Source organism: Pteropus medius, unplaced genomic scaffold, assembly GCF_902729225.1.
Source record: "Pteropus medius unplaced genomic scaffold, Ma_sr-lr_union100, whole genome shotgun sequence".
NCBI lineage: Eukaryota > Metazoa > Chordata > Mammalia > Chiroptera > Pteropodidae > Pteropus > Pteropus medius.
Window position 1 is genome coordinate 2,851,175 of NW_024349505.1, and position 19,514 is coordinate 2,870,688.

General features: G+C 31.5%; 1 long non-coding RNA gene and 1 pseudogene across 1 annotated transcript in view; both read left to right on the plus strand.

Moving 5' to 3' along the window:
• Positions 1-5,430: 5,430 nt before the first annotated feature.
• On the plus strand, positions 5,431-5,549 carry LOC120618137 (uncharacterized; annotated as a pseudogene).
• An 11,983-nt stretch (positions 5,550-17,532) lies between these two features.
• Positions 17,533-19,514, plus strand: part of LOC120618097 (uncharacterized) — a 495,615-nt gene continuing 493,633 nt past the window's right edge. Inside the window, exons 1-2 of the long non-coding RNA XR_005657143.1 lie at positions 17,533-17,637; positions 17,923-18,059. This is a non-coding gene — a long non-coding RNA (uncharacterized LOC120618097). The remainder of the gene's footprint in view (positions 17,638-17,922; positions 18,060-19,514) is intronic.

Below are 19,514 nucleotides of genomic sequence, written 5' to 3' on the forward strand. Positions count from 1 at the left end.
GATCTTAACTATATTTCTAAACACCTTGACCCAATCGTAATTTGTAAGACAGGTACACCTAACAATTGAAAAGTACTCTTTCTTTTAGAGTACTATTCACCAAATAGTACATATGCTGGAGCTTTAAATAAATACCAATAATTTAGAAATATTGTGATATTATAGACTTTTTAATCTGATCAAATGGAATGAAATTATAAATGTAAAACAAGATATATCTAAAATGTTTTTATTAGAAATTTAAAAAAACATACTTCTAAAATACATGAAGCATGTAATAAATCAAAATTTTAAATTGAATCTTATTTCAATCAGAATTATGAAGAAAATATCAAATATCGAAAATTTAAGGATGCAAGTAAAGTAATGTTTAGAAGAAAATGTAGTTTTACTTGCTTATATTAGACTTGAAGAAAGTGTTAAAAAACAATAAAATAATTTTATGCCTTAATAAGGTAGAAAAATATTACTGAATTATACATAAAATCCAGAGAAGTAATAAAACAAAAAAAGATAAGAACAGAAATAGAAAACAATTAAAAAATTAAATGACCTAAACTTTGGTTCTTTACAAATATTAATAAGATGAATAAAACCTTATCAAGACTGAATAAGGATAGAAAATGCAACTTACCAACAATAAAAAAGTGAAAATAATTTTATAAATCTTAGAGACATTAAAATGTTAATAAATATTATGAATAGTTACATGCCAAGAAATTTGGCATGTAAGGAAATTTTAATCAAATTTAACTTTCTACGAGTAAAATTCTAGACCTAAAAATTTGCACCGATAAATTATTTCAATTATTTAAGAAAAATATATAGCATTCTTAAACTCTTCAAAAAATACAAGGATAGTAAACAATTTGCAACCAGTGTTATGAGATCATATAATTCTCATCGTAAAACTGACAGACACTAAAATAAATAAAATTACAGACCAATAATCCTTATGAATATAGATGTAAAAATTTATACCAATCTATTAGCAACATAATCCAGTATTGTGTACAAAGTAAAATATGACAAAGGAACAATCAAATTTGACACAAGATAAAAGTATTATTAAGTACAAAAAAAGAAATTTATCCTAGAAATTCAAAGTTGATTTAATGTTTAAAAAAATCAAAGTAATTCGCTTCAGTAAAAGGAAATAGGAAAACATATGTATATGTATATACACACATTACATCACAAAAAATGATAAAAATCAACACCAATTTAAAATAAAAATTTTCAGCGAACTTTGAATAGAAGAGAATTTCTTGAGTACAATTAGTAGTGTCTATAAAAAACCCACAGACAACATTACATTTAGTATGAAATAATCAGTGCATCTTATTAGACCAGGAAGAAAGAAAAGATAGCTTTTCTCATAACTTTATTTAATGCTGTGATTAGTATTGAATGCAATAAATGAGGATAAAGAATTGAAAGAAGTCTATTCACAAACATGGTTGTTTAATAAAAAATCTTAATTTAAAAATAACTACTTAAACTAACCAGCAAATTTAGCAAGGTGAGAGAATACAAAGGTTAATATATAAAATTTTCATCTATTTCTCTGTCTTTAGATCAAACTACCATAAAATGAACAAAAAATTTTCTTTTTAGTAGTAAAAAAATATAATGCCAAAGAGTAAATTCATCAAAAGCTTTACAAGACCTTTATACTACAGACTAAATAAATGGAGAAATATGTCACATACATGGATATTTAAGAAGCTAACTATTCCTAAATTGATACACAAATTTAATATAATACAATCTAAAATCTGAATAATTATTTTGATAGAAATTGAGAGCTAATTATAAAAGTTAGATAGAACTGCAAAGGTTTCAAAATAGTAAAAAAAAAATTTGAAAGCTGGAAAACTTACTTATATAATTTCATGACTTACAATAGAATATCGGTAATTAAAAGTACAGTAGACGTTAGCAGAGACAATACTACCCATGGAAGAGAAAATACATAAAAAATATAACAACATCAAAGTGGGGCGATTTAAATGGTGAAGAGAAAGGCTTCTCAACAAAAAACACTGGATATCAATGCAGAAAAAATAGATATCTCAATTCTTATTACATACCACTTACAAAAAATTGTTTTTTAGATATAAAGCTTTTAGAGTTAAAAAAAAAATGTCTTTACTGCACTGAGTAGGTAAACTTATCTTAGAAGACATACATAAAACTCTAAAGATAGAATTTAAAAATTTATAAACTATACTCCATCAAAATGAAAAACATCAAAAGTTGCCATTTAGAAAATAAAAACACATGTCGCAAACTGAGCAAATATGTGTGATATATATTTCTAACCCAAGACCTTTAACTAGAATATATAAACAACTCTTTCACATAAATGATAAAGGGAAAAAAATCTATATAAATGGAGGTTGTTAGGGTTTTTCAGATAAACAGAATCAATAGGAGACACTATATATGTATATGTGTGTATTTATGTGTGTGTGTGTATATATATATACATATATATATGTATATACATATACATATGTGTATATATATGTGTATATGTATATGTATATACATATATATACATATACATATATATATACATGTATATATGTATATATATGTATATGTATATATATGTATATATATGTATATATACACGTATATATACACGTATATATATATGTATATATATACGTGTATATACACGTGTATATGTACATATATACGTGTATATGTATATATGTATATATGTATATATATACATATATACGTATATATGTATATATATGTATTTATATATATATAAATACGTATATATATTTATACGTATATATTTATATACGTATATATATTATATACGTATATATATTTATACGTATACAAATATATATACATATATACGTGTATATATATGTATATATATATATATATATATAATAAAGAAATTTATTATTCGATGTCAGCTAATACAATTACAGAGGCTGAGGAGTACCATAATTGGCTGTGTGCAGGCTGGGGACACAGGGAAGTCTGGTATAATTTAAAGTCCTGAGAGCCACATAGCTGACTCAAGTCTGAGTCTGAAAACTTGAGAATCAAGTGTGCCAAGAGCAAGAGAGCAATATTGCAAACTCAGCAGTCAGGCAGAATAGGAATTCAACTTTCCTCTGCCTTTTTACTCAAGTCAAGTCCTCAGAGGATTAATTGATGCTCACTCACTTCGGGGAATGTCATCTGCTTTACTCAGTTGACCAATTCAAATGCTAATTTCTTCTGAAAACAACCCCATAGACACATCCAGAAATATTGTTTAACCAGAAATAATGTTTAACCAGATATCTGAGCTTTGAGTGGCCCAGTCAAGGTGACACCTACAATTAACTATCACAGTGGGTAGTCCACTTTAACAGACATCTCACTGAAAAAGATGCACTGTTTCTAAGCAGCTATTAAATTTGCTCTTCGTCATTAGTCATCTTGGAAATCTAAATTAAAACTACATCACAATGAGATGCTACTATACACTCTCTGAAATAACTGATATTGAAAAGCTTAGTAGCTGAAATGTTGATGAGGTTGTGGAGAAGTTGGAACTCCCATATAATTTTGATGAAAACGAAAGGTAATGCAACACTTTACAAAACTGGCAATTTTATAAAAGTTAAATATGCACCTTTCCTGTGATCCAGCAAGTTCACTTTACCCCAGACAAACAAAAATACCATAAAATGATTTTTATAGAAGTGTTTGTAGCATTTTTATTCATAAAAAGCCCAAACTGAAAACAACTCACAAATTCATGAACAGAAAAATGGTAAAAATATACTGTTATATACATAAAATGAGAAACTACTCATCAGTAAAAAGGAGTGAGCCATGAACGATGCAAACTGTCTCAATAACTGTGTTAAGAAAAAGAAGCTGATCTCCGAAACTAAGCAGAGTCGGGACTAGTTAATACTTAGATGGGAGACCACCTGGGAAGACCAGGTGCTGTAGGCGTAAAAAATAAAAAATAAAGGATTGTAAACTGACAAGGTCCTTGCAATCTGTGAGGTCAACCAAGGTTGCATCGCCTAAAAAAAAAAAAAAAGAATAAAAAAAGAAGAAGGCACACACAAGAGTTTCTACAATGTGATCTATATGAAGTTTCTATTAAGGTAAAGAGCAGACAAACATAATCTATATTGATAGAAATTCGAGTCCTGGTTGCCTATGAGGGAAGGAAATTGATTGTGAGATAGTACAAGAGGCCAATCTGGGTTGATGGAAATATCTTATTTATTGATTCTCATGGAGGTTATGTGGCATGTACATTCACCAAAACTTAACTAAGATCTAGATGCTTTGTTGCATTTAAAATTTGTCTCAAAGAATCAAAAAATAATAAAACAAATAAATTAGCATAATTATCCCATTTTACTATTGACAAAACTGAGATATTGAGAATTTAAAACTCTTATTTAAGCTCACTTAGCTTTAACTGCTGGAGCCATTATTAAATCCAGATTTCTCACAGGAGTATTTGGCTCACAGACTGTAATAGAATTTGTAAGGCAGAGATATTTACAAGACAAAGAAGTTCTGGTGTCTTAGAACACAGAATTTTGCTACCTTCTTTCTCATCCCTAGACATGTAAAGAACTATTTAGCTCAATGTCTAAAACAATGAAGTTTGGTTATCTATGAATTTGGGTGGCCATATAATTCATTATCTTAATCAGGCCACTTTCGAGAGTGAAAAAGGATCCTATTAATCATTGTCTAGGATAGCTGGTGTAATTTGGAATTGTTGTCTGTTAAAACAGGACATGGCTATCACATCTAGAAGGGGTGTTTGTACTTTAGAAACATACATGAACACACACACACAGATCTACACATAAACACACTCCATGCTCAGAGATAAGGAAGATTTAAGTCTTAGAAACACAAAAGGCCTATTCATTTTCCTTTAGTAAGAGTGAATGGACGTCATACATAGCTTATAAATGCCAGTCTCTTAATGAGAATATGGTGCTGCCTATCTTAAAAATAGAAAGTTGGAGTTTCAATATGATACTCTGTCCCAACTATTAAACAAAATTCATTGACTCTTACTTGAATTATGCTAACCTCTGAAGTTCTAAAGATGAATAAAATGATCATTTTGTGATGACTATTTCTAAGAGTTAAATTATATAAATGAAAAAAATGACCAAGAGAGAGTTTAGTATTTAGCATACTATTATGGACTTATTTGTGTCCTTTTCCCCTCCTCCCCGCATCCCCACCTACTCAAATTCATATGCTGAAGTACTAATCCCACTGTGATCTTTTTGGACCCAGGGTCTTTCAGTGGTAATTAAAGTAAAATAAAATCATTAGGGTAGGCCTTTATGGAATATGGCCAATGTCCTCATAAGGAGAAGAGCTTTGGACACAGGTTCATACAAAGAGAAAATGATGGTCTATGGTCATGCCACACTGAACACGCCCAATCCCGTCTGATCTTGGAAGCTAAGCAGGGTCGGGTCTGGTTAGTTCTTGGATGGGAGACCACCTAGGAAGACTGGGTGCTGTAGGCATAAAAAAAAAAAAAAAAAAAAAAGAGAGAAATGATGTAAAGATACAGGGAAAAAACATTCATCTATAAACCCAGAAGAAAAATCTGGAACAGATCCTTCCCTCTTGGCTCTTAGAAGGAACTGACCTTGTTGACAACTGGATAGCAGTCTTTAACCTACAAGATTATGAAAAAATAAATTTCTGTTCTTTAAGCCGCAATGACTGTGGTACTGGTTATGGCAGCCCTAGCACTCTAATACAAAAGTCATTTCAAGAGTAATTTAATTAATTCATTTATATTATGTTTTAAAATATGATTATCATTTAATATTTTAAAAGTTAAATCAGAATATTATACACACACATGTCGAAATGATAATAATAAGAAAGACAATGATGCTGAGGGTGATAATAAAGATGATTGATTCCTATTACATGCTTACAAAGTTACAAGCAATGTTCTCAAGGTATACATGCACTAATTTAATCTTCGAAATAGCTCCTGAAGTAAATATTATTAAATTTTACATTATATTAAATTTTGCATTTTATATCACACATGGAAATCTGAGACACAAAGAGTAAGAAAATTTTCTAAATCTTGAAAGTAGTATTTGAATCAAAGAAGTCACTATTTCATAGCCCCCAGTGTCCCTTTTAGTTCTATGTACTTTTATGTATTTTTTAAGATCTATAACTATATAATACATATAAATCTAAAAATATATATACACATACATTTAAATATATACAAGTGCGATTATATTATACAGAATTATATTGCAAAGTACTTTTTTGCAATAAAGCAACATATACTTCCATATCAGCACATTGAGTTTTACCTTATTCCTAGAAATATTGCATAGTATTTTATTTAAACTTCCAAATTGATGGTTATTTAGGTTGATTTTAGCTTTTTTTCTATTATATTCAATGCTGTAAGAAACAACATGCAATATATCAGATTTTTTCATTCTTTATGAAATTTGTGGAAAATTAATAGCAGTATACTTATTGTGGTACATATAAAGGTATGTACATAAAAGATTTGGGTAGGTACTGCTAAATCTTCCTTCAAAATCTTGAAGCAATTTAAAAACCTTCCCAGCATATGACAGTGTCTTTTTCCAAGGTAAAGACTTTTAAATATTTTTAGATGATTTTTTTTTCACAAAGAACAGATTTAAATAGTATATTGGATTTTATTCCATAAAAGCCAATTTTCGAGATGTACACTAAGTTAAACAGAACATCAGGGGTCTTGTTGATTACTTACAGTAACCCTATTATCAGAAGATTATTATTATAATCTTAATTGCTTTTCTCTCTTCCTTAAAAATCTTAAGAAAAATGTAGCACTCATTCCCTTTCTTCATATGGCAAGTTAGCTCCAATATAACCTATAATTAAATCAAATTCATAATCATGTCTCTTTTTTAGTATTATTATATCCCTTTGTGTGAGTAATTTTAATATGGATACAGATCTTCATTTTCTCCAGGAAATATATTTTGGCAGCATATTCTAATATCTTGACCCATCATGCATTTGTACTTTGATTTAATCTCCTCTGTATTCATAACCTTGATCCCAATTATTTCTTTCACCATTCCTTATTATTGCCAAAGCACACACTGAATTCTGTTGGCCTCATTAGCATAATATCCCCTCTCTTTGGAACCCAAAGTCTTATTTTGTTTGGACGTACATATTTTATGTGCACTTGATAGTGTTTTCTCAGGAACGATGGGATTTTCATAAAAATGAAAGAGACTCCTATAAATCTAAATCTGTAAGACTGAAAAACTACACTTGAATTGTATTCAAGTTAATGGACAAAAATATAGCAACATGTTTAACAATATAGCAACACTTTCAAAGCAATGGTCTATACTAATAACTATTGTTTAATAATCGGTGTGATAAAAAGTAAGAATAATCTATAGCTCCATGTTGTATCATGTCCAGCTGACTGAAGATCACAAACAGCAGAGCTGCAAATAACAGGTCTTATTTCAGTGAAGATTTATTAAAACCCTATGTTGGTTGTGGAAGGCCTCCTGCCAAGTTTTGTGAGTAGATCTCCACCAAAAGCCTAGCTTTCCTGCCTTCTCTCCAGCAAAGGTCTTACTATCAGATTATATGCACAGTGAATAAATCTACTTATAGAAGATAAAGTTGAAATGCATCAATCAAATTCACACACAATGAAGACAAATATCGAATAATCAACATTAAGTTTTTTTTCTATATTATGGACTATTTGTTGAAACACTATTCTTTCTCAGAAATGACATCCTTATTTTGATCCAATTTAATCCTTATTCAGAAAGCAGAAGAATAACCGATTAATCCATTGTACACATGTTTGTTGAAATCTTCCTTGGTAAATACACAGCAGGCTCTCTCTGTTCCTGGTGCTAAGAACTGAATGGTAAACAAAAATTTTGTGCTCTTATGTTGATGTTGGGGAAGATAGAGAACAAACAAATTAAAAGTAAATAAAAAGTCAAGTAGTGATATATTCTATGGAGAAACATACTGCAGGGATACAGAGTGAGAAGGATGGGAAATGCTGCATTTTATAGGGTGGTCATGGATGTCCTTCCTGATAAGCTTACATATGAGGACAGAAGTAAAAGCAGTATAGAAACTTGTCAAGTGGATTTCTTTCCTCAAAAAGCTTTTCCACCAGAGAGGCATTCGCAGGAAGGCTCTGAAGCAGCATTTTGCTTTCTGAGTTAAAGAACAGTGAGGAGGACAAACTATCTGGAGCACAGTGGACAAAAGGGAGAGTGGTAGAAGAAGTCAGAGAAACAGTTAGTGGGGATATCATATAGGGCCTTGTTGGAGACAGACACTATGGTGGCCTCCATAATCATGTCCTGTGTCAGGTCCTTCTCTTTGAGTGTGGGCAGGACGTGTCACTTGCTCCTCATTATAGAAATGACAAAGATGATGAGATGCCGCTCACATGAGTACAATACAATTTTATATTTATATGAAATCACAAACACACTAAAGATTCTCCTCCATTGTTGGCTTCGAAAAATAAGCTGTTATGTTTTGAGAGGGCCTTTGGAGAGGGTTACATTCCAACAGATGACCTCTTGGAATGCAGAGAGACCTGCTTCTGACAGCCAGAAAAAAACAAAAACCTCAGTCCTAACACCATCAACAAACCAGAGGCGAATCTGCCAACAACCAGCGGGAGCTTGGAAGCAGATCTTTCTCTAGTCAATTCATTGATGAGACTGTAGCCCTGGTTCACATCAGGATTGCAGCCCGGGGAGATCTGAAACAAGAACCCAGATAAGCTGGTGTCCAGACACCTGGGCTATGGAAATTGTGAGGTAATAGATGTGTGTGATTTTAAGCCTACTGCATTTTACACAGCAATAGAAAACTGATACAGGCCTTGCCTTGCAAGGCATTATAAGGAAGTTATATGTCACTGCTTTACTCAGAATTAGTCAGAAAGTTCTTCAGCAAGAGTGCCATTATGTGTTAAAAACAGTGGTCCCCAACCTTTTTGGCACCGGGGATTGGTGCTCCTATGAAAATCTAATGCCTGATAATTTGAGGTGTGGCTAATGTGGTGATGCTAGTGCTGGGGATCGGCTGCAAATAGAGGTGAAGCTTCACTCGCTAGCCAGCCACTCACCTCCTGCTGTGTGGCCCAGTTCCTAACAAGCCACAGATTAGTACTGGTCTGTGGTTCGGGGTTGGGGACTCCTGGTTAAAAAGATTACTCTGGCTGCTGTATTGGAAAAAGGCAGTAGAGGGAGGGGCAAGGGTAGAGATGTGGGACAGTTTAGAAGATATTGCAACAATCTAAGCAAGATATTTTGCTGGCTTGGGCTTGAGTGGTAGTAGTGGAGGTGATGTGAAGTAATTTGATTATAAATTGGATTTTGAAAGTAGATAAATTATTGTGAGAGAAGAGTTAGGAATGCGTCCAAGGTTTTTTACCTGAACAACTGAAAAATTCACTTGCCTTTGGATATGATTGCTAATTCTGAAAGTTGAAGTCATCTACTCCTTAAAGTGAGTAGAATGAAATCCATGGTTGCACAACTAATAACATCTCTCCTTTTCCATGTCCCAATCCTTTTATAGGAGAAAATATTGTGATCGTCATGGTTAAAATAGTCCAAGATGTTGTAGAAATGTTCTAGTGTTTAGTTCCTCTCACTTGTTACTTTTTACCTAACTTGACATCTGTATATTGCATCAGGAGCTTAAATAATCTGATTAGGTTCCTTATCTAGTGCTTCCTAGTCATGTACACAGTGTCCTATGCTGTGAAGATTTTTAAATTGCTTCAAATCAAGTAACATCATAAGTGTTACCCAGTTTTTATCAAGAAATTATTTTATGCTGAGTTGCTACTTCCCTGTTTCAGTCTGTCCAAAAAACAAACAAATAATAAAAAAAAAATCAAAGAGGTAGTATGCATTTTTAGTTTATTAAAACAATGAGGTATTAATTTACTAAAGGTTTTAATAACTTATCAAAACAATGAAAGAAAGTTTTTGCATATAGCAGTGCCTTAATATTAGGTATTCTGCAATTTCTTGTAATAGAACATAGCGGTAGAGAGTAACATGGAACAAATCACTCTTTACTTAATGCTAACATGAAAAATGATGCATTTGCTACTGAGAATATATAAAATTCCTGTATGAATTCAGATGCCCTCACAAAAGTACCTGATAGGCATTGAGTTACTGTACTTTTTGCACCTGTATATAAATACTAACATATAATGATGTCTAAGACAATGGTGGATTTTATTCTTACAGGTTTCAAATTTAAGATAAACAAAGTGGAAACTGCCTTCACAAATTATAAGAAAAATGGCTAATTACAACCAACAAGAATGCTATAATCATTTTTATGTGTTATTTTATTGTATTTATCCATATTCTAATTTCTTCACCCACAGTAGTATCTTTCAAAAATTCTTATGGTGGTTCTTGCAGTATAAAACATTTTAAGCATATTAAAATATTTTGTAGAAAGTTTCACTATAAAAAATAAATATAAAATCTTTTCTGCAAAAAAAATCTATTATAGATATGATCAAAATTTAAATTCTAGGCTATACCAAATCAAAAGAAGCTACCTTTTTATTGTTTTACATTAATGCAAATCTATTATCATTTAATAAAATTCTAATCTCGTACCTGATATTATCAGTGGGTCAGATCGTCAAGATTGAAAGTAGGATATGGTTACTAGTTTTTAATAAAACAATACTCCCAACAACTTGAAATATAATTAGAAATTTCTGAAACATATATAATATTTGATTTGGGGAAATGTTTTCAATATTACAGATTTTTTAATTTCTCATAATTCTCAAGAAAGAAATATAGATTTTATTGTTATAGCTGCTTCTGCTGCAGTTGCCACCACTGTTGCATATGCTAGCACAAAACAGAAGACTGATCTCTAGTCATAATTAAAAAGTAGTTCCTATGGTGCTGGAAAATTAAAAATGAAAACAGAAGAGATATGAAAAAAATGAGAACAAGAGATGTGGGGTTTCCCTGGAGGAAATCTCTTTTATCCATTGAAAAAATGGACAAAGAAACAATATGGTGAGCCTGCTAATGAACATGCATACACAATATGTGTTGGGCAAGGTCATGGGGGTGATTACACAATGAGGGTTGGATAGGATGGATGGTGAATTAGAAAGTCATCTAATTTACCCTAAAGAGCTCAGGGCTGTTCTTGAATATGTGAGGTCTGGATTTAGTATTAAAAGATAAGAAAGTGTTAGCTATTTGACTAGCTATCTAGGAAGAAGGAAAAGTAAAAATAAAATCATGAAGATCAGAAATAACCTGGGGTATATGGTGAGATATAAGCAGTTCTCTGTATTAGTAAATAAAATTTAAGGTAAAACATCAGAATATAAGAGGAGGCTGAGGAAGTAGTCAGGGGTTCTATAATAAAAAATCTTATTTGCCATTATAAAAATGTGGATTTCAGAAATAACTTAAAAAATATTGAAACATTTGAAGCAGGAATGTTATGCTTTCATTTTGGTTAGAAGACAACTTTTAATGGGTTAAGTCTGAAGAAAGGAAGACTAGTGGCAAAACTGTATTATTAGCCCAGCACAATATTATCAATCAAGAGATGTAATAAGTAAAATAGTCCAATAAAATTTGTTGGAGGAGAGGTGGAGTAGGGAAGTATGTTGGGAATATTAATTTGGGAATCATCTGCATATCAGTGGTAATTGGAATGAGGAAAATCATGAATTCACCTTAAGAAAATACAGATGAGAGCAATGGGGTGATAAAAAGAATCTTTAGCAATATTAATATTTAAGGGATAGGGAGAAGAAGAAATAGTGTGATCAAGAGAGAACCAGAACAAATGGATGGAGAAATAGAGGAAGGAGGATAATGTGATGAGAGTTTTACGGAGGGAGGGTTAAAGGGTGCTAAATGAAGAAGAATCTGGTAAGATAAAGACTGAAATATTATCATTGACAAATATGAATCTTTGGTCTTTTAAGTGATCAAAGTTCCATATATTAGTGAGGGAAGGACCCTAACTACAGAGGTTTATGGAGGGCATCGAATAAGTAATATGAAAATAAATTTTACCATCTAAATTAGAATACTTTATAAGTAACAACAGAATCTAGCAATAACTTCAGCAGGTAAACAGTTATAATCAGAACTATCTTAGCCAATCCAGGGCATATGGTCACCCTAGAGATGAAAAAGTATAGTCTACCTTATTAAAAGGTTGGATGATATAGAAAAGAGACAGAATAGATAGTAGTTAGGCAGGAATACAGAGTCAAGACAGAATTTTATACAATGAGAGTAACTTGAACATGCAATGGTATCTAGAACCTTAAAAAAGATACTGACAATCCTAGAGTCAAGTGACATTTTAGTCACAGAAATGTTAGAAAACAGAACTGTGTGGAAATTCAGTCAGGAAGAGAATAAGAGAAGATAGGGTATATTGGCAGTGGATAGGAGTTGATCTTTGTAGGCAGCAAAGACAGACAGGAATGTAGAATTCAGAGGCTGAGTAGAGCAGAGAATCTATACAGGTAGGAAACTTACTATTAAACAGATTTTATTCCAACATTATGCTGAGTAACAGGGAGTTTTATTGAATTAAACATTTTTCACATCATATCAGAATCTCAGGCAGCGGAGAAGAGGCAGAAATCCAATTAACAAAACAAGTGTAAGGACCCAGGCCATAGAAAAGGCAGAAACAAAGTTAAGGGAATGGTAACATGTTAAAACAGAGCTAGTCATAAGCTAGGATTTGTTGGAGACACATGAATATGTGTTAAATGTTATATACATCACAACTTTTATATTTTCAGTACCTAATATTGCTCAACATAATTAGCATTTATTATCAGATTATATCAGTATCAAAAATTCTAGTATTTCAATAGAGAAAACCGATTGATCAGAATAGCATGCAGCTGTAGGATTTGATTTTTACAGATGAATGTTTTCAGTGATTTTTGGGGAAAGAATATTTAACCTCTTTTGCTTAGTAATTTTTGATTCGTCTTTTGACATAAGAAAATGAGAATCCATAAAGGAATGCTGACATCATTGCTTGTATACTAGACATTTTCTGTGTGTGTGTGTGTATAGTGTGTGAAGTATATGTATGATTGGTGTGTTTTTGTGTATTGCTGTACAATTCCTCTGCAATTTTACAAAAAATTTTATCTTGATCAGGTATTCTTATGTAAAAAAGATGTCTCTCCAAAATATTTTCTAAATAAAAAAAAGTTTTAGGAAAAGCGGACTTTAATTTGTAACATTACACAGTTAATTATTTTAACTTGCACTTCAATGTGTTTCTAATGGAATGAGAACTTATATTGTTACAGTGACTACAAGGCATCCAAGACTGTGCAACATTTCCATATGAAAGGAAAAAAAACTTGACAGGATAATATATTTTTTAGTGTTTATTATTTGATAATTGAGGTGAATGATACTTTATAATTAATTTATCCTTAGACACCACTAGATATTGTATTACATGCAGGTTCTTCTTCAGTGTGTATAAACATCCTCTTGTAAAAAGGTTTTACAAGGGTAGTAACAGTTTTAAATAATGACTGCTGGTATTCATCCTCATGATTTTGTTTTTAATAATTATTATTATTATTATAGTGAAAATTACAACTGTGTTTTAACATCTAATATATTCATACATTGGACTGATCATTTATATGTCTTATGCTATTAACTGCTTCTAAACACTATGACATATGATCCAGTTCATACCAGTGGAGAAACAGAAGTTACCAAGATTAAGTTGCTCAAGGTCAGAGACCTAGTAATGGCAGACCAATGGAGTTTTAACTTACATCCGTTTGACATCAAAGTCTGAGCTCTTTAAGCAGTGAAGTATACTGTATTTTTTTTTTATCCTGAAAAGGAGTTCATGTTGTTTGATGCTTTATATTTCTAATTTTATCTTCATCTCAATTGCCTTTTCTACATCTATAACTCTGATCCAAACCATTTCTGCTCTTTCATTACCTAACTGCAAGTGCTAACGCTGCTGAAGCGCCTTCTGTGCCTCTATATAGTGGCAGGCTACTATAGCTAAATAGGAGCTAATCTAGCCAGAATTATTTTCCCCCTCAAACACTGATTTATAGCACAGAGAGGAGAGAAGACAAAAGGTTAAAAAAAATAATAAAAGAAAAGAAAATGATACCTTACAGGTATTCAAATCAAGGAGATGAAATTTGTGTGGATGGGTCAGCAAAGTGGTTTTTTTTTTTTTTCACTATGGGGTCTGCTCCACAACCGTACAATTTGCTGTGATTAAAAAAGAATGCACAATAGTCCCTTTTCTTTTCAGAAACCTTTCAAATTGGCAAACAGCCATTTGGAACACCAAGCACATCCTGACCATTCCACATTGACATGAGGTTGGTACTTATCCAGCAAAAAAGCAATAGCCTACGTTTTCTAGCCATCCACAAAAATAGCACTCTATTCAAGCAAATCTATGCAGCCAAATAGTTAACTCTGAAATCTCCAGCTTAATTCAAACTCCGAGATTTATCAACATACAATAATGTTGGGCAAATGTTTAAATCATATCTTTTTAATTGAGATCAGAAATATAAGTAGACAGATTAATTGCCAAGTAGGTATTAATATAATTGTAATAAACATTATAACCAATCTTTGGTATATATAATAAAAATAAATGGGCACTTCTTTTTATATGGTTAATAGTTATTCAGGTGGAGGGATTAAAGACTTGTCTACATGATCCATCGTTGATATAGAGTTCTTGGCAAACACACACACACATTGTTGCTGAGTTACTATGAAAAAGAATCTAAAGGTCTTCTATAAGCCATTTACATATAAGTCCATAGCCTTGGAAGCCTTTTGTACAAGTTATTTTTTAACTTTGTGATTTCTCTTTGTGGGATTTTTTATTTACTTAATGAAAATGAAATGTATTTAATTTTATTCAGGTTGTAAAGCAGGGTACCTGACATTTATTTTTTTCTAAATACCATTTGTCTTAACATTTATTGACATGTCCATATTTTTTCCCATGGGTGAAAGGTAATAAGCTCTCTATTTTGGAATTATTTACTCTGTTCCATTTGATCTTTTTTATTTTTGTGATAATGCCAATCTTTTAATTATGGTTTATTTATATTATATTTTAACAGATGAAAGGGTCAATTAACCTTATTAATTTTATTTGAACACTTTTTTCTCTGTTCTGATACTTTTATAGATCTGTGTTCCATGAATCCTCTACACTTGATATTAGAGATCATACTTGTCCACAATAAATCGCTTTTATTCTACTTTGATTTTCTTGGTGATTAGGCTGCTCCAGCACACTGTTAAAATAAAATTTACACTTAAATTGATATTTGCAGAAATAAATATCAATCTTAGAATGTAATGATCCTCTTAAAACTTTATTATAGCTGTAACATTAACTAAGTCAGCAAATACTAAGAAAGATAAGCTAAGTGATTATCGAAATTAAGAAATAGGCAAATTGTTGCATATATAGAATTTCATTTTGATTGTTTTTCTCTAGACATTTAATGCTTGCTTCATACAATGAAGATTTTAGAAATAACAAAATAAAATGATAGAACTGGAATTAACATTATACATTATCCTCAACTTATAAATGAAAACAAAACAAAACAAAACAATGAAGACAGAAGTTAAATATTTGTGTAGCTCAAAAAAAAAATCTATGAAAGTAACATGACTAATTATTTCCTAGAAATTCTATATTGTATCTCCTATTCCAAAGCTCTTTTTATCTCACATCACTGATTGTAGTTTTAGAGAACAATCAGAAAAATAAGTGCCCCCAACAGGGTTTTGTTTAAGTAGAAAAAAGAGAAATACCATCAGAGAAGGAAGTTAAAATCTGTCACTAACATACATCAAAACATCTGACTATTTGGAGTAGGTACCCAATATATGGCAGATTCTCAATAAATGTTTAGTCAAAGTAAGAATTACAACAAAAGGAGCAACAAATAACAATAGAGAAAACAACCACTGACTGATTTGTCTATCCTAAAATTAAAATTAATAGGAGCCCACAATGAGAACGAGCTTTGCAAAGCTGTGGCAATATTATAATTCATGAAAGAGAGCTATTTGATAAATATTATTAAAATACTATTTCAATATATTATTACAAATACCTACACCACTTTGGTTTTTCTTTTTTCTCATAGGTTTTTTCATGGGGATGTATGGATTTAACATTGCTGATTCAATTTTCATTGATGTTTGTATCAGAGCAAGTTGCGAGGAAGGTGTAGAGTTTCATGCAGCACATCTGCCAACACAAAAACAGTATCACAAGGCAAATTAAGCACCTGAAAGCTCTGAAAGGAGACAGCACCAAGAAAACTGAAGCCATAGACGAAGAGTGAGAGGATAATGGGTGAGGTTGGTGGAGGAGTTAATAGACCCTGGATGATGCCAAATGTTGAGAGAAATAAATACTGAAAGTCACAGGGTATGGAATAGAGACACATTCTAATGGCTAATATTTCTTCTACTTAAGTGCCCCTTTTTTTCAAAATATAATTATAAAAAATTCCAAATATGTGCAAAATTAAAAAAGAATGATTTACCCACTATAGAGATTTTACCTACCCTCAATACTTTACTAAAATTAGTTTCCTCATTCCTATCCATCTATTTATCCCTCCATTCTTTTATCTCTCCATTTTACTTTTGATGTATCTTTATATACATATCATAAAGATATGTATATAATTTCAGTAACCTATTAAACTTTCCAAATTATTTTACATCAATTTACTTATTTCCTCAAAATCTCTAGTAATGTTTGGCAGAAAACTCAGTTTTACATATGAGAAAATTAAGGCAAAGAGAGGTAACATATAATTACATACCTCAGTAGTTGAGAAATTCAAGACCTTGGCCTACATCTATGTTCTGTAGAGTGAAATTTGGAAATTATTCACTACATGTAAAACAGGCACAGAAAAAAAAAAAAGAAAACTGTGACTGTTAAAACACAAAAACTAAATAATAAACATCTAACTACAAAAAAGAAACGCTCTATAGTTAGAGAAATCAGATAATTCTTAGGAAGATTCATGTTTTAAAACATTTTAAAACTTTACACAGCATTATGCGCATTCTCTGAATATTGGTTACACGAGTACAAGATATATCTTCTTTATTAGACTATGAATTCCCTGAAAGTGAGGGAAATAAAAGAAACTAGGTGAGCCTTGAAGAATGCAGGAGTAAAGGGAGCCGACTCCCATCACCGCAGCTCAGTGGAAAATCAGCTGTAACTTTTGATTCTACAGTCAGACCTTCACACCTGCAGATTCAACCAATCAATAGTGGATAGAAAAGAACGTTTTCCATTGCGCTTGAGAGTCTGTGGCTGGGAAACTGCGACTGGGAATGCAAAACTACTGTTTTCTATCTCCGATTGATTGAATCTACCGATATGAAAGGAAACCTTTGGATACCAGGAACCGACTGGGTGGATTACACAGGGACCCAAGCAGTCAAATCCGAATCAATTGTAAGTGTTATTTGTCACTGGGTTTTAAGAGATGGTTAATGTATATTACACTAATTTAAATTGACCTAAAAACCATTTTATTATTTTCAAATAACTAGTCTGTTGTTCAGAGGTTAAATAATATGGTCGAAATTATATATGTAGTAAAATATGAAGTTATAATTTAAATGGATTCCTTTTAAATTCCACATATCTAAAATATGTAAATATCTTGGTATTTTTCTATGATTTCTTTACTCAAGGATTTTTTTTTGTTTTGTAATGTTTTAATTTTTCTATACACAGAACCTGAAACACTTTTGTCATTAAATTCAAACTCTGCCACTCGCTAGTTCTGGGATCTTGGATATATTACTTGAATTTCCTCAGCCTCGGTTCCTCATGTGAACACAGGAAGATTATACCAATGTCAAAAGATTAAGGTAAGAATTAAACGAGATAATTAAGTCAAAGTTCCGATGCTCCTCTTGCTTTCACTGTAGTCCGGGTACCTACTTAAGAACCTCACTAAAGACAGACTCAGAAAGTTTCTATAGCTATTTCATGTTAAGTACTATTTTCATGTGTTTTGCATCTCACTGACACTTTCCTAAAGTGAAAGTCTTAAAAACTCTCTGTATACCTAAAAGATTATCTACAGTATTGTTAGAGTATTTATAGATTAATAATGTCAGTCTTTATAGATTATAGCCATACAGCTATAATGTAATAATCAGCAGCAACATTCTATTTATGTGTATGTTATTATATATCTCAGGAGGACTGTGAGGGTGTTTCCAGAAAATAATCTCACTCTCTACTGAGTCCCAAATATTTAAATCATATTTTTGTACAAGTTAAACATTTTATCCTCTTTAGATTGATATGATAATTCTTTGTAATAACATGATATTCCAATGTTGGACCTAGCTCATTATATCTCTAATATATGTTTTCTTATTCCTGGAGTGAAATTTCTACCAATATTTAGTTAAATTAACACCTTTATATAAGTGATCAGTTACTTCAAACACATAGCAAGCGGCTTACATGGTGGAATATGACAGACATGAAAAGTTCTCTATCTTATATTAAAAATATTATGTATCATCAGTCTATAAAATTCCTTAAATTAATTTCCATGTGAAATTTCCTAAATTATTTACTCCTTTGTGTAAAGAACTGAAACATTTAACTCTATATTGCATGCGAGTAAAAAGTAATGAATTCATTTATTACCAGATATCAATACTTTACCTTAAAAATCTTAACAAAAAGCAACATTATTCACATTGTTATAACACCTTATGCATACGTCCATCTTTCCACTCACCTTTTTACAAAGAAAATATTTGTGAATGTATGTGTATATTTAAATAATTAGGTGGAAACTTAAGAATGGGGGCAATGAGTTGATAATTTTTTAATGTTCAGTGCCTGGTATTTTGTCTTGGACATGATAAGTTTTCAATCAATAACTTTTGAAATGAATAGGACTGAGAGGGTGGAGAAGAAAATAGGTTGTTCATGTATTGAGGATGCAGACACAGGGCAACCCCGGATGGGGTAATGAGATCCAAGTTGGCAATCCTGTGTAAGCGTTAAGGCATGCAGGGCTTGGAGTAAGGTGTGACAATTTTCAAGTGTTTCTTGCTCTCATACATACACAGTTAGCAACAGAATTTATGGATATAAAAAAGGGACAGTGCATCCTGTCATCTCCTCGAATGCCATTGCACTTTTAGTGAAAAAAAGCTGTCAATTTTAACAGCCATGTAAACTCAAGTGAAAGTCATTCAATACCATTTCAGCCTGAGTCTAATCATTTGTAAAAAGCTTGCTGTTCATAATAAACACCTGTAAAATCGAAACTTGCATTTCAGAGGAGACTTTAGGTG